Genomic DNA, 15734 nt, shown 5'->3' on the forward strand with positions numbered 1-15734 from the left:
GGAAGATGCTGTGGCCAGTGCACACAGGTAGGTTCAAGTCCTACCTCCCTGTGGTCTTGGGCAAGCTGCTTACCCTCTCTGCCTCAACTTCTGCATCTGTATGTAACTTTCACAAGTTTGTAATGAGGAGGGCACTTAACACAGAGACTAAGCCAAGCAGTAAATGCTTCCTATATTACTGTCTTCAGGCAACACAGTTGCTCAGTCATTTCACAGTCATGACCCCTTCCCGGGAAGCCCGTGGGACACTCTGACTCACATTGTAGACTACTGAGCCACGTCCCTTCCTCGGCTCCATTTCTGCTCCCTCCACTCCACGAGGTAGGCATTGGTGTTTCTGCTTTCCAGCTGGGGAAACAGAGTCAGGAGGTTAAGTGGTTTGCCGACAGGGCAAGGCACGGGGATGGGGCTGTGACTCCCAGGGCAGCAGCCCCCTCAGGGTGCGGTCTCGTGGCCCAATTTCTCTCTGTGGTCCCAGGAAGGGGGTGAGGGGTGGCAGGGGGCCTTTGGCTCCGCCTTCGCTTCGGACCCAGCCAGGTCGTGGGATGCTCCAGTCTTTACAGTGATGACCCGATAGCTTTCCTCAAAAGAACTTGGACCACTCTCCTCCAACTCCCTCCCACAGACTGCTAGTGATGCCTGTAAAGGTAAAGTGAGGCTGGAGCCGAACTGGGAACAAAGACACAAGGCAAATGGCAGTGAGAATAGCCTTTATTAGGACTCGTGGACGAGGTTCCTCGGTCCAAAGGTGAGGGCCAAGGAAGTCACGCTGAGGGAGGAGGGTAGGGGCTTTTTATAGCCCAAGAGGTAGGGAAGCTGGTTGTGCAAATAGGGCCTGGGGAGTCTTGAAACTAGTAGGGCAGGAGTTGAGTAAGGGTCATGAGGAAGGGGTCTTTGGAAACTGTCAACCAAAACTGCTGTTTATGAACTTGTAGAATGCAGGTGAGCTGTGGAGTGTGGTTGCCCAGCCAGAACTCTGACGCATGTAAGTCTGCAGGTGTGTACAAGGGTGAAGGGAGTCTTTAACAAAAGGCCTGCTACGCCGGGTAATGCCTCCATGTTGGGTCTAGATTCCTGCCTAACAATGCCCACACCCATTTCCCCCTGACCACTGTCTAGACCCCCTTCGGCCCCTGCCAGCAGAGCTGGACCGCAGCTGGGACTCAGACCGCTGTAGCCACACCTACCCACGCGGGAAAGGGCGAGACATGCAAATTAGAAATGGCGCTTCAGCCATGGGGCAAAAACCGATCTGAGAATTCACTTGAAAATGTAGCCAACAATAAACCATGCCCAACAGCTTGCTGTTTTCAGCAGGCCTGTTGAGAAACAAAGGGAGTTCTCAATTGCCCCTGTCGTGGCTCACTGTGACGTGAGTGTAATATGCGTGACAGGAGGGCGGTAACGGCGCCAGCCAAAATGCTAACATTACTAAAATTTTCTGGCCTTTTAGTTCATGTCATGTGTAATTTTGTGTTTATACTAGCCTACTGTTTATGTACCTTCTCTATCCAAGGATGCTATGTCAAATGGGCCTTTGGAATATGAGAGTTAGAATAGAAGGTTATATAGTACTTCTAGCGAAGGTTAACTTTTGTTTTTTGGGTGACTGAGTGTTGTGTTTCAAATATTAGTTTGTTATATTCATGTTTCTATTGCATTATATTATGCAACTGTAGTTGAGTTTTTATTTAAGGCTTCTTTATACTTTTACTGGCTTCAGAACTATGAACTCGACTTCCCAGACTCACATGGTTCTCCCACTTCAGCTTCCTGATCTAATATTTCAATGATTTCAAGAACGCTGCATTCATTCCTCTCCACATGCACAATTGCCAAAAGTAGGCTTTATACTCTTGCTAGTTTTTTTTTTGGGTCCGTGGCTAGTCTCCATTTCCTTTTTTTTTTTTTTTTTTTTTTTTGAGCTGGAGTCTCGCTCCGTCACCCAGGCTGGAGTGCAGTGACTGGATCTTGGCTCACTGCAAGCTCCGCCTCCCGGGTTTTATGCCATTCTCCTGCCTCAGCCTCCCGAGTAGCTGGGACTACAGGCGTCTGCCACCTCCCCCGGCTAGTTTTTTTGTATTTTTTTGTAGTAGAGACGGGGTTTCACCAGATTTGGGCTTACTGCAACCTCTGCCTCCTAGGTTCAGGCGATTCTTGTGCTTCAGCCTCCTGAGTAGCTGGGATTGCATGCATGTGCCCACCACGACTGGCTAATTTTTTGCATTTTTAGTAGAGACGGGGTTTTGCCATGTTGGTCAGCTTGGTCTCAAACACCTGACCTCAAAGTGATCCGCCCATTTGGGCCTCCCAAAGTGCTGGGGTTACAGGCCTGAGTTACTACACCTTCTTTTCTTCTTCTTCTTCTTCTTCCTCCTCTTCTTCTTCCTTCTTCTTCCTCTTCTTCTTCCTCTTTTCTTCCTCTTCCTCTTCTTCTTTCTTCTTCTTCTCCTTCTTTCTCTTCTTCTTCCTTCTTCTTCCTCTTCTTCTTCCTCTTCTTCTTTCTTCCTCTTCTTTCTTCTTCTTCCTCTTCTTCTTCTTCTCCTTCTTCTTCTTCCTCCTCTTCTTCTTCCTCTTCTTCTTCCTTCTTCCTCCCCTTCTTCTTCCTCTTCTTCCTCTTCCTCCTCCTCCTTCTTCTTTTTCTTCTTTTCTTCTTCTTCTTCTTCTTTTCTTCTTTTTTTTTTTTTTGAGATGGAGTTCCGCCCTTGTTGCCCAGGCTAGAGTGCAATAGTGTGATCTCAGATCACTGCAACCTCCACCTCCTGGGTTCAAGCGATTCTCCTGCCTCAGCCTCTGGAGTAGCTGGGATTACAGGCATGTGCCACCATGCCTGGCTAAATTTTTTTGTATTTTTGGTAGAGACGGGGTTTCTCCATCATGGTCAGGCTGGTCTTAAACTCCCGACCTCAGGTGATCCACCTACCTCGGCCTCTCAAAGTGCTGGGATTACAGGTGTGAGCCATAGTGCCCGGCCCCCCCTTTCTTCATTTGCTCTATCCTCCCCCTGAGGACATTGCTTGCTTTCCTCTTTCTGTTTGCTCTCCCCACCTCTCATTCCATTGTGCCTTTCACCTGTGCTGCCCACTACCCCTCCTTGTTGCTGTTGTCTTTCCTGGCTGCTGGTCACTCCATGCCAACATTTACTTTATTCCTTGAAGGTTTTAGCTCCTGGAGCACTGTCTCTCCAGCATAACTCCTGTCATCAATCGACACCCTAGTTCCCCAGTTCCTTGACCTCAGCCTTGACTACCCCAGCCACTCATTTACCTGGTCTAACCCTAGGTCTTGTCATTGTTGATTGCCATAACCCCATCCACTTTGAGGGTCACACTCTCCAATCACCTCTACCATCCCTCCCTCTGCTACCCTTTGGTACCTGTCACCCCACTCCCCACCCCCTCAACCCACATCCCCAAAGTCCTTGGGCCCACCTCTAACTAATCTAACTGCACCAACTCTAACAAACTGCACCTGTGCCACTGAGTGTAACTGGTGGAAGCTGACTGGGCTCACCTTAACCCTGGGCATGCTGGGGGAAAATAGACATCTACATTTGCTACCTGGGGTCCAATAGGTCTGCACTAGTGTGTTCTCATGCTGCTAATAAAAACATACCTGAGACTGGGTAATTTATAAAGAAAAAGAGGTTTAATGGACTCACAACTCCACGTGTCTGGGGAAGCCTCACAATCATGGTGGAAGATGAAAGGCATGTCTTACATGGTGGAAAGCAAGAGACAACTTGTGCGGTGGAACTCCCCTTTATAAAACCATCAGATCTTGTGAGACTTATTCACTGTCATGAGAACAATATGGGAAAGTCCTGGCCCCATGATTCAATTACCTCCCACTGGGTCCCACCCATGACACGTGGGAATTATGGGAGCTACAATTCAAGATGAGACTTGGGTGGGGACACAGCCAAACCATATCATTTTGTTCTGGCCCCTCCCAAATCTCATGTTCTCACATTTCAAAACCTATCATGCCTTCCCAACAGTCTTCCAGAGTCTTATTTCAGCATTAACTAAAAAGGCTACAGTCCAAAGTCTCATCTGAGACAAGGCAAGTCCCTTCCGCCTACCAGCCTGTAAAATCAAAAGCAAGTTAAGGTCGGGCATGGTGGCTCACACCTGTGATTCCAGCACTTTGGGAGGCCAAGGCAGGCAGATCATCTGAGTTTGGGAGTTTAAGACTAGCCTGGCCAGCATAGTGAAACCCCGTCTCTACTAAAAATACAAAACAATTAGCCGGGTGTGATGGCATGGGCCTGTAATCCCAGCTACTCGGGAGGCTGAAGCAGGAGAATCGCTTGAACTCAGGAGGCAGAGGTTGCAGTAAGCCAAGATCATGGCACTGCACTCCAGCCTGGGTGACAGAGTGAGACTTTGTCTCAAAAAAAAAAAAAAAAAAAAGCAAGTTTGTTACTTCCTAGATACAATGGCGGTACAGGCACTGAGTAAATACAACTGTTCAAAATGGGAGAAATTGGCCAAAATAAAGGGTTACAGACCCTATGCAAGTCTGAAGTCCAGTGGAGCAATAAAAAAAAAAATTTTTTTTTTTTTTTGAGATGGAGTCTTGCTCTGTTGGCCAGGCTGGAGTGCAGTGGCACGATCTCGGCTCACTGCAACCTCCACCTCCCGGGTTCAAGCAATTCTCCTGCCTCAGCTTCCAGAGTAGCTGGGATTACAGGCACATGCCACAATGCCTGGCTAATTTTTTTTTGTATTTTTAGTAGAGATGGAGTTTCACCATGTTGGCCAGGCTAGTCTTGAACTCCTGACCTCAAGTGACCCTCCCACCTTGGCCTCCCAAAGTGCTGGAATTACAGGAGTGAGCCACCGTGCCTGGCAGCAGTCAAATCTTTTTTTTTTTTTTTGAGACGGAGTCTCGCTCTGTCGCCCAGGCTGGAGTGCAGTGGCGCGATCTCGGCTCACTGCAAGCTCCGCCTCCCGGGTTCACGCCATTCTCCTGCCTCAGCCTCCCGAGTAGCTGGGACTACAGGCGCCCACAACCGCGCCCGGCTAATTTTTTGTATTTTTTTAGTAGAGACGGGGTTTCACCGTGGTCTCGATCTCCTGACCTTGTGATCCGCCCGCCTCGGCCTTCCAAAGTGCTGGGATTACAGGCGTGAGCCACCGCGCCCGGCCAGCAGTCAAATCTTAAAGCCCCAAAATGATTTCCTTTGACTCCATGTCTCATGCCCAGGTCACACTGATGCAAGAGATGGGCCCCCATGGCCTTGGCAGCTCTGCCCCTGTGACTTTGCAGGATATAGCCCCCACTCCCGGCTGCTTTCACAGGCTGGCCTTGAGTATCTGTGGCTTTTCCAGGAGCAAGGTGCAAGCTGTCAGTGGATCTACCATTCTGGGGTCTGGAGGACAGTGACCCTTTTCTTGCAGTTGCAGCTCCACTAGGCACTGCCCCAGTTGGGAGTCTGTGTCAGGGCTTGCACCCCACAATATCCTTTCACACCGCCCTAGCAGTCCTTCTCCATGAGGGCTCCACCCCTGCAGCACACCTCTACCTGGACATCCAGTCATTTCCACACATCCTCTGAAATCTTGGCGGAAGTTCCCAAGCCTCAGTTCTTGACTTCTGTACACTCTCAGGCACAACACCACATGAAAGCTGCCATGGCCTAGGGTTTGCACTCTCTGAAGCCACAGCCTGAGGTGTACCTAGGCCCCTTTTAGTCATGGTTGGAGCAGCTGGGATAGAAGGGACAAAGTCTCCAGGCTGCACAGAGCAGGGGGGCCCTGGGCACAGCCCATGCAACCATTTTTTCCTCCTAGGCCTCTGAGCCTGTGATGGGAGGGTCTGCCACCGGAAGGTCTCTGACATAACCTGGAGAAACTTCCCCCCATTGTCTTCATGATTAACTTCATGACTCTTAGTTACTTATGCAAATTTCTGAGGCCAGCCTGAATTTCTCAGATTTTTCTTTCTTTCTTTCTTTCTTTCTTTTTTTTTTTTTTTTTTTTTTGAGATGGAGTCTTGCTCTGTTGCCAGGCTGAAGTGCACTGGCACAATCTCAGCTCATTGCAACCTCCACCTCCCAGGTTCAAGCAATTCTCCTGTCTCAGGCTCCCGAGTAGCTGGGACTACAGGGGTGTGCCACAACGCCCAGCTAATTTTTGTATTTTCAGTAGAGACCGGGTTTCACCAGGTTGGACAGGATGGTCTCAATCTCTTGACTTTGTGATCTGCCTGCCTCAGCCTCCCAAAGTACTGGGATTACAGGCATGAGGCACTGCACCCAGCCTGGGTTTTTCTTTTCTACTGCATTGCAGGCTGCACATTTTTTGAAATTGTATACTCATTTTAACGTGTTTTTTTTGTTTTGTTTTTTTTGAGACAGAGTCTTGCTCTGTCGCCCAAGTTGGAGTGCAGTGGCACCATCTTGGCTCACTGCAAGCTCCAACTCCCAGGTTCATGCCATTCTCCCACCTTAGCCTCCCGAGTAGCTGGAACTACAGGTACCCACTACCGCGCTCAGCTAATTTTTTGTATTTTTAGTAGAGACGGGGTTTCACCCTGTTACTCAGGATGGTCTCAATCCCCTGACCTCGTGATTGACCCACCTCGGCCTCCTAAAGTGCTGGGATTACCGGCATGAGCCACCGCGCCTGGCTTTTTTTTTTTTTTTTTTTTTTTTTTTTTTTTTTTTTTGAGACGGAGTCTCACGCTGTCGCCCAGGCTGGAGTGCAGTGGCGCGATCTCGGCTCACTGCAAGCTCCGCCTCCTGGGTTCCCGCCATTCTCCTGCCTCAGCCTCCTGAGTAGCTGGGACTACAGGCGCCCGCCACCGCGCCCGGCTAATTTTTTGTATTTTTAGTAGAGACGGGGTTTCACTGTGGTCTCGATCTCCTGACCTTGTGATCCGCCCGCCTCGGCCTCCCAAAGTGCTGGGATTACAGGCTTGAGCCACCGCGCCCGGCCTCGGCTTTTTTTTTTTAAATGGAGTCTTGCTCTGTGACCAGGCCGCAGTGCAGTGGTGTGATCTCGGCTCATTGCAACTTCTGTCTCCCAGATTCAAGCAGTTCTCTGCCTCAGCCTCCCAAGTAGCTGGAATTACAGGAGCCCGCCACAATGCCCTGTTAATTTTTGTATTTTTAGTAGAGACGGGGCTTCACCATCTACGCCAGGCTGGTCTTGAACTACTGACCTTGTGATCTGTTTGGCCTCCCAAAGGGCTGGGACAAGAGGCATGAGCCACTGCTCCTGGCTTGTTTCACTTTTACAACTGAATGCTGGCCAGATGCTGTGACTCATGCCTGTAATCCCAGCACTCTGGGAGGCCTAGGCAGGTAGATCACGACGTCAGGAGTTTGAGACCAGCCTGGCCAATATGGTGAAACCTTATCTCTACTAAAAATACAAAAATGAGCCTGGCGTGGTGGCAGGTGCCTGTGGTCCCAGCTACTTGGGAGGCTGAGGTGGGAGAATTGTTTGAACCCGGGAGATGAAGATTGCAGTGAGCTGAGATTGTGCCACTGCACTCCAGCCTGGACGACACAGGGAGACTCCATCTAAAACAAACAAACAAACAACTGAATGCTACTGGGCACGATGGCTCATGCCTGTAATCCCACCACTTCGGGAGGCTGAGGCGGGCTGATCACCTGACATCAGTAGTTTGAGACCAGCCTGGCCTACATGGTGAAACCCCATCTCTAATAAAAAGACAATTTTTAGCCGGGTGGGGTGGCAGGCACCTGTAATCCCAGCTACTCAGGAGACTGAGGCATGAGAATCACTTGAACCCGAGAGGCAGAGGTTGCTGTGAGCCAAGACCTTGCCACTGCATGCCAGCCTCGGCGACAGAGCGAGACTGTCTCAAAAAAATAAAAACAACAGCAGCAACAACAACAAAAACCTGTATGCTTTTAACACCCAAATCACCTCTTAAATGCTTTGCAGCTTAGAAATTCTGTAACCGCCGGGCGCAGTGGCTGACGCCTGTAATCTCAACACTTTGGGAGGCGGAGGCGGGAGGATCACCTGAGGGCAGGAGTTTGAGACCAGCCTAATCAACATGGAGAAACCCGGTCTCTCCTAAAAATACAAAATCAGCCGAGCGTGGGGGCACATGCCTGTAATCCCAGCTTCTCGGGAGGCTGAGGCAGGAGAATCGCTTGAAACCCGGGAGGCGGACTTTGGGGTTAGCCGAGATCGGGCCATTGCACCCCAGCCTGCTCAATAGGAGCGAAACTCAGTACGGGGGAAAAAAAAAAAAAAAAGCAAGAAAAGAAAAAAAGAACTTCTGTAACCACCGGGCACAGTGGCTCAGGCCTGTAATCCCAGCACTTTGGGAGGCCCAGGCAGGCAGATCACCTGAGTCCGAGAACAGCCTGCCTAACATGGCGAAACTCCAGTTTCTCTATAAAAATACAAAATTACCTGGGCGTGGTGGCGCAGGCCTGTAATTCCAGCTACTCCAGAGACTGAGGCAGGAGAATCGCTTGAAGCCGGGAGGCGGAGGTTGCAGTGAGTCGAGATGGCGCCACTGCACTCCAGCATGGGAATCAAGGGCAAAACTCCGTCTCAAAAAAAAAAAAAAAAAAAAAAAAAAAAGGGAAAAGAAAACGGAAAAGAAAAAAAGAAAAAAGAAAAACAGAGAAAGAGAGAGAGAAGGAAAGAAAAGCCTCACAGAACTCTTCGTCTCTTTCGTTCTAAGCTTTTCCTGTTGAACAGCAACAAAGAGGAGAGAGCTTCCCCGCGGTTGCGGTGACTTACCAGGGCGTTTCTATTCAGTGGCTGACCGGCGGACAGGGAGGAGAGAGCGCCGGTTCTCTGGGGCGGCGCATGCAAATTCAAAATGGCTGCTTCTCCCAGGAGCTATGGGAATTAAAATTGAATGTGAATATTCCCACAAACTTGAAACAGTCTTACTGATGCAACATTACTAATTACAAAAAAGAAAAGTATGTGAAACTAGAGAAGAGAGTACCGGTTCATGAGAATCAATGAGTAACCAAAAGGGCCAGGCCCTTCTCAAGGGAGAAAGGCTGCACATTCACGGTTACACGTAACCCTCAGAATGACACCTAAAACTTAAACAAACGATAAGAGTTCACACGTAGTCCACCTGCCCTCCCTGCAAGAGATCACGTCTTCTTTCGCCAGATGATAGATCAGGGTCGTGAATCCCTGCAAAGATGGTCACTGCTCTAGCCTGCTGCTCCAACCCGTCCATCCCCAGCTGTAGATTGAAGGCTTGAAGTTCAAAGGGTCCCTCTTCCGCTTTCTACAAACTGGTTCCTTTATTTTTATGTTTATTGATTTGGAATGGGGTCTGGCTCTGTCACCCAGGCTGGAGTGCAGCGGTGCAGTCACTGCTCAGCGCAGCATCCACCTCCCAGCCTCCATCCATCCTCCTGCCTCAGCCTCTGGAATAGCTGGGGTGCAGATACGCCCCAGCCCGAACAGGGTTTCACTAGGTTGCCTGGGCTCTTTCTTTTTGTGTGTTTGTTTGTTTGTTTGTTTCGAGACGGGGCTCCGGCTCTGCAGCCAGGGCTGCAGTGCAATGGTGTGACCTCACCTCACCTCACCTCACTGCGGCCTTCCGGGCTCCGGCGATCCTCCCAGTGTGCCCGGCCTGAAGACCGCCTTCAGAGAAAGAAGCAGGGGGAGTTTTGCGGAGGACAGACAAGATTTCTGGAGTTTGGAAAGGGTGAGAGATTGGGCCAGCAAAAGGAACATTCCGATCTTTATGTTGGGATGCAATTTATAGATACAGGGATGAGACCCAAAAGAGCCGGCAGAGATTTGTCATCACGGTTGCAAGGCAGCTGCCGGTGGCTGATCCCGTAAACGATGTGCATACCTAGAACGGAGCCTACAGATGCATCAAGCATGAACGGCGGAGCCACGATGCTTGGACTCGAGTTCTGCTCCTGTGCGTTCCCCGATACATGGCTTATATTACCTGCACCGCAGTTTTTCCTGGGCAAACACGGAAGCGTGTCGCCGGTGCGTTGGCACCTGCCTTCAAGTGCCAGCTACTCAGCGGGCCGAAGAGGAAGAACTTCCTACTAGAAGGACACATGGACACGTATGTTGATTTACAGTAGCAAAGACTTGGAACCAACTCGAATGCCCATCAACGATAGGCTGGATAAGGAAAACGTGGCACGTATACACCATGGAATTACTAGGCAGCCATAAAAAAAGGATGAGTTCATGTCCTTCATTCTCAGCAGACTGACACAGGAACCGAAACCCAAACTCCTAAGTGGGAGTTGAACGGTGAGAACACATGGACACAGGAAGGGGAACATCACACACCGGGCCCTGGCGGGGCGTGGGGTGCAAGGGGAGAGAGAGCATTCGAACAAATACCCAACGCATGCAGGGCTTCAAACCTAGATGACTGGTTGATAGGTGCAGCAGAGCACCGTGGCACACGTACACCTATGTTCCAAACGTGCACGTCCTGCACATGTACCCCAGAACTTGTGGGGGGCGGAGGGGGGATACCAAAAAGGAGGGGGGGAGACAGAGAGAGAGACATAGAGAGAGACAGAGAGAGAGAGAGAGAGAGAGAGAGAGAGAGAGAGAGAGAGAGAGAGAGAGAGAGAGAGAGAGAGGAAGGAAGGGAGTGAGTTCAATTCCGGGTGGATCCCATTCCCTTAAAAGGTCACCACCACTCGACTGCCAAGCTGAGATCTAACGTCCTCCAAAGGAGTAGTCAGTCGGCTGCGGGGGGGTCGTAGCCTTCCCAAAGCGCTGCAGTCACAGCGTAAATGGAAGCGTGCCAGGGAGCAAGGCCTACCGTCTACCGCCCGCAGGTCAGAAACCCCACGGTACTCCAACGAGCAGTTGAAGCGGCAAGACGGCGTATCACACACGCTTGGCGTGCAAGCCGCCCCACCCATGCTCTCTCTCGCCCCTTCTACTTTTAGCAAACGCGTTGTATCCCCGGAGGGGGTGCACCGTTCCTGGAGGTACTGCAATACCAGGTCGATGCGTGGAGTGGACGGAGCAAGCTCCTATTCCATCTCCCTGCTCCAAAAATCCATTTAATATATTGTCCTCGGATAGAGGACGTATCAGATATTAAACTGATAAGAACAGATACTACACTTGATCTTAGCCAAAAGGCCGAGAAGCGATGCCGTCGCCTTCGCGCCCGCCGTCACCGTCCCACTCTCATCCACATTCAAGTCGCGGTGAGAGCCCCACCCGCGCTCCTTGCCCCATCCCCTCTGTCTCGTCCACCCCACTATGGACGCCGTTACACACTCGGGCTCATTTCTTATTCTCCACCTTTGAAAAGGGAAATCTTACACCCGTGCTTGGATCCGGCGTTCCCGGGCTTTCATTTCGAATTTGCATACCCCGCCCTTTCACGGAGGGCGCGGCCTCCGCGGTTGACTCCGCCCCCGGGGCCGCCTCTGCCTCGGGGAGCCGGGGCTCCGCTGGGGGCGACTTCCTGGTTTCTACCCAGCCAGCGCCAAGACAGAACCGAAGGAGACTGGGGGCGAAGGCGAGAGGGGTCTGTGGAAGAGACCGCTCGGCGGAGAGCGGTCCACCTTTTCCTGGAGAAAGACGAGGTCCCAGGGCAGGAGCCCGGGCGGCGCCGGGCCTTTACTTCGTCACCAGCGGGCGGGGAGACCGGCCTCGTACCCGCCGGACGAGGGGCCCATTCCGAGTCAGGGAAGCCGAAGGCCTGGAGGCGCTTCCGGGAGCAGGGGCTGGAGTTCCTCTGCCGGGCGGGAGGCTGACACCAGACACCCGGCAGAGGGAGGCGGCGCGTGGATGGCGAGGGCCCGGCAAGGATTCTCCCCAGCCCCTGTGCCTGCGTCTCCTGTGGCTTCTGTGCACGGACCGTGTCCTGTGCTGTGCAGGGAAAGCTGCCTCTCTGCTCGGGACGTGGATTCCTTTCACCTCCTCCTCGCCTGGCTACTCCTGACGCAGGTTGTCAGGACTCCGCTTGGGTGTCACCCGTCCAGGAAGCCTCCCTTAATTAAGGGCCCTGGGCACTCACCCCATACGTGACTAGCAGCCCTCCTATGTATTTCGTCGCACCCCCGTTGTTTATATCAACTATTCCACTCACCACCCTTCTGGGCAATCCTTTATCTCCCCCTCTGAAATCCCATCACTGAGGGCTGGGACCCCTCCCCAGTACTTATCCCCGTTTGCCGGCGCTAGTCTGGTGCCTGGCGTGTGGAAGGCGCTCAGTAAACGTTTGTGGAGCGAAGAAACGACGCAAACGTGATGAGCACGACAGCCCGAAACAGAGAAGACGCAGTTAGGAGGTTACTGGCCCCGCGCGGGGGTAAAGGGGGAAGGTCGGGCTCGGGGTGGCAGGACACCAGAGGGCAGGGGTGACTGCCGGGGTGCTCTTGCGGGAGGATGGCCGTCAAGGCCCCCGGCAAGGTTGCGATAAAGTTTCTCTCCGAGGCACAGACTGCCGCCTGCGGGGTCAGCATTTACCTCTCCCTTCCTCCTTCCTAACCCAACTTCGGCGGAGAGCTGAGGGCTGAGGGCTTTAGGCGCATTACCTCCAACATTTATTTCACTCGACGGCCGAAGGCCGTCAGAGGTGGGCCTTATCATTAGGCACGGCCGGGGTTAGGGTGAGGCCACTCCTCCAGGGCGGAATTTCAGAGGGTGCCCCCCCCCCCGGCCCCAAACCCTTCGGCAATCAACACAAACTATAGTTCAATGCAATATATCTTACCTTGTGGGCGGCAAGCCACCCAGGGGCCGAGGCAAGAGACTGAAGGCACAAGCTGTTACAGTATAATAAAGAAAATAATCAGAATAAGAAAAGTTATACCAGAAATAGGATACAGATATGATTATATATGACTATTACTAGTCATTAGTTTGCAGCATTACTCTTTGTTCTACTACTGTAAGAATCTCTGTTCTGTTGTTTTAACCTAGGGAAAACCGGGCCATAGAGAGTTAGCAGCTGGAGGGACACGGTGAGAGGTGACCAGAAGACAAGCGTGTGAGCCCTCGGTCACGCCCGGATAAGGGCCGCTCGAGGGCTCCTTGGTCTAGCGGTAACGCCAGTGCCTGGGAAGGCCCTCCTTACTTAACAGACCTTGGTCTAGCGGTAACGCCAGTGCCCGGGAGGGCACCCGTTACTTAGCACACCGGGAAAGGGAATCTCCCTTTCTCCAGGGGAGATGGAGAACACTCTGCTCCGGCACCTCTTGTGGGAGGCCTGACATTAGCCAGGCCCGCCCTCAGTCGTCCGGAGGCTGGACCGTCTCCCTGTGATGCTGTGCTTCATTCAGTGGTCACGCTCCTTGTTCACTTTCACGTTCCGCCTGTACACCTGGCTCCTCCTTTTAAGTTCTTAGAAGATAGCAGTAGCAGAATTAGTAAAAGTACTAAAGTCTTTGATCCTTCTGATAAGTGCGTAGAAGAAATGCTGACCTATGCCGTCCTCCCTCTCCGCCTCGGCTGTCACAAAGGGAAAGACCCCCTGTCCAGTGGACACGTGACTCGCGTGACCTCTCAATCATTTGAGATGACTCACACCCCTTACCCTGCCCCCTTGCCTCGAATACAATAAAGAGCAGCCCGTCCAGGCATTCGGGGCCACTACCGGTCTCCGCGCTTGGTGGCAGTGGTCCCCCGGGCCCAGCTGTCTTTCATCCTGTCTCTGTGTCTTGTGTCTTTATTTCTACGATCTCTCGCCTCCGCACACGAAGAGAAAACCCACAGGCCCCGTAGGGCTGGACCCTACATCTGGCACCCAACGAGGATCTCTCTCTCGCTGTGTGAAGGTGCACTTTGAGCGCGGAACTCAGCGGAGGACTACCGACGACAGATTCCTGAGGCTTGCGGTCAATAGGCTGGGCGGTAAGCTTGGGCACTCAGAGTATCCCGGGGACACCATGGGACAGGCCGGTACCAAGTACTCGGCTTATTTAAATGTTATAAAGACTCTGCTTAAAGAGGGAGGTGTAAAAGTTTCTACTAATAAGTGAATTAAACCAGTTCGAGGTCGTAGATCTCCTTTACCCTTGGTTTGCTACTGAGGGAACTTTAGAACTCAAACATTGGGATGAAATTGGCCGACAATTTAAAATTGCTCATAAAGGGGGACACGTTATTCCGCCCACTATTTGGCCAGTCTGGGCTTCGGTTCGCTCTGTCCTAGACTCCTTGCAGACTCGCGTGGACAACGTGGAGGCTGATCCCTCTTTCCTCTCCTCTGAGGAGGTTGAGGAAATTCTCAGTTCTCTTTCCCCTGAGGATACTGCACAGATTGAGGCCGTGATTCTACAGACGGACCTCCATTCTGACATTCCTTGGGCCCCGCCGCCCACACCAGAGCCTGCCGTGCCCCCATCATCACTTTACGATGAACTTTCAAATGATGTCCTCGCCGCCAACCAGCAGAATCCAACCGAAATATACTATCCACAGCCGTCGTCGTGGCCGGACCCTCCTATCTTTCCTCAGCCCTGCTACAGGGCCCCCCACCTTCCATCTACACAGCCCGGAAATGAGGCTATACAGCCTGAAAAAGAGGCTCTAAACTACGTTTCTATGCAGCCTGGTACGGAGGCTCTCAATTCTCAGCCCGCGAATGAGGCTCTCAACACTGTCTCTGTTCAGCCCTGCCGCAGGGCCCTCCACCTTCCGCCTGTTCAGCCCGCCAGTGAGGCTCTCAACACTGTCTCTGTTCAGCCCTGCCGCAGGGCCCTCCGCCTTCCGCCTGTTCAGCCCGCCAGTGAGGCTCTCAACACTGTCTCTGTTCAGCCCTGCCGCAGGGCCCTCCGCCTTCCGCCTGTTCAGCCCGCCAGTGAGGCTCTCAACACTGTCTCTGTTCAGCCCTGCCGCAGGGCCCTCCGCCTTCCGCCTGTTCAGCCCGCCAGTGAGGCTCTCAACACTGTCTCTGTTCAGCCCTGCCGCAGGGCCCTCCGCCTTCCGCCTGTTCAGCCCGCCAGTGAGGCTCTCAACACTGTCTCTGTTCAGCCCTGCCGCAGGGCCCTCCGCCTTCCGCCTGTTCAGCCCGCCAGTGAGGCTCTCAACACTGTCTCTGTTCAGCCCTGCCGCAGGGCCCTCCGCCTTCCGCCTGTTCAGCCCGCCAGTGAGGCTCTCAACACTGTCTCTGTTCAGCCCTGCCGCAGGCCTCTCCACCTGCCGCAGGCCTCTCCACCTTCCGCCCGTTCGGCCCGGTAACGAGGCCCTCAACCCTATCCCTACTCAACCCGGTTATCCATCTCTCACTTCTGCTTCTCCTTCGGAGTATCAGGCTCGCTTGAAGCCTGTCCTGCAGTTACCGCCGGCAGCCTGGTCTTCAGGCCCCTGAAAGACCTGCTCAGCAGGTACTCGCGCCTCCACCTGGCTTACAGGTTCTCAATTCTTCCTCTATTCAAAACCCTCATTTCTTTTCTGCTTCTGGTCCGGTCACCACTGCGGTTGCCGCCACCACCATGGCCGCTCACGAGCAACAAATCACATACATTCCTTAAAATGATACTCCTCTTATGAGGGCCATCTCTCAGGCAAGGGAATACGGGGATCCCGAAGCCTGGCAATTTCCTGTAATTTTACAACCTCCGATGCCTGCCGCCCCCGTCCCTGAGGCACAGGATCAGCCACAGCCCGCTGATCCTGCCCAGCAGGTGGCTGAGCCCGCGGCTCCTCAGGCTCCTCAAGCTCCGCAGCCTGACAGTCAGGCTCCTCAGGCAAATCACCAGGCTCCACAACTGCCTGCGGCGCAGCCAGTTCCAGGTATACCTGCAGTCCGGG

General features: G+C 52.7%; 1 protein-coding gene, 1 long non-coding RNA gene and 1 other non-coding gene across 4 annotated transcripts in view; 1 reads left to right on the plus strand and 2 right to left on the minus strand.

Annotated features, from left to right (window-relative positions):
- CCDC200 (coiled-coil domain containing 200) overlaps window positions 1–15734 on the minus strand; it is a 42532-nt gene that overhangs the window by 20551 nt on the left and 6247 nt on the right. Inside the window, exons 2-3 of one of the 2 annotated variants that reach the window (XR_013406863.1) lie at window positions 8742–8843; window positions 260–348 (exon numbers count right to left, since the gene is read on the minus strand). The gene's annotated coding sequence lies outside the window, so the exon portion shown is untranslated. The remainder of the gene's footprint in view (window positions 1–259; window positions 349–8741; window positions 8844–15734) is intronic. The other variant, XR_013406862.1, reaches the window with a different exon arrangement.
- LOC114673346 (U2 spliceosomal RNA) lies at window positions 10930–11120 on the minus strand. The gene has a single exon (XR_003724055.2). It is a non-coding gene; the product is annotated as a U2 spliceosomal RNA (small nuclear RNA).
- LOC144335736 (uncharacterized) lies at window positions 11434–13629 on the plus strand. The gene is made up of 2 exons (XR_013406866.1): window positions 11434–12555; window positions 12903–13629. It is a non-coding gene; the product is annotated as an uncharacterized LOC144335736 (long non-coding RNA).

The sequence above is a fragment of the Macaca mulatta genome, chromosome 16 (assembly GCF_049350105.2).
Source record: "Macaca mulatta isolate MMU2019108-1 chromosome 16, T2T-MMU8v2.0, whole genome shotgun sequence".
Taxonomy (NCBI): Eukaryota; Metazoa; Chordata; class Mammalia; order Primates; family Cercopithecidae; genus Macaca; species Macaca mulatta.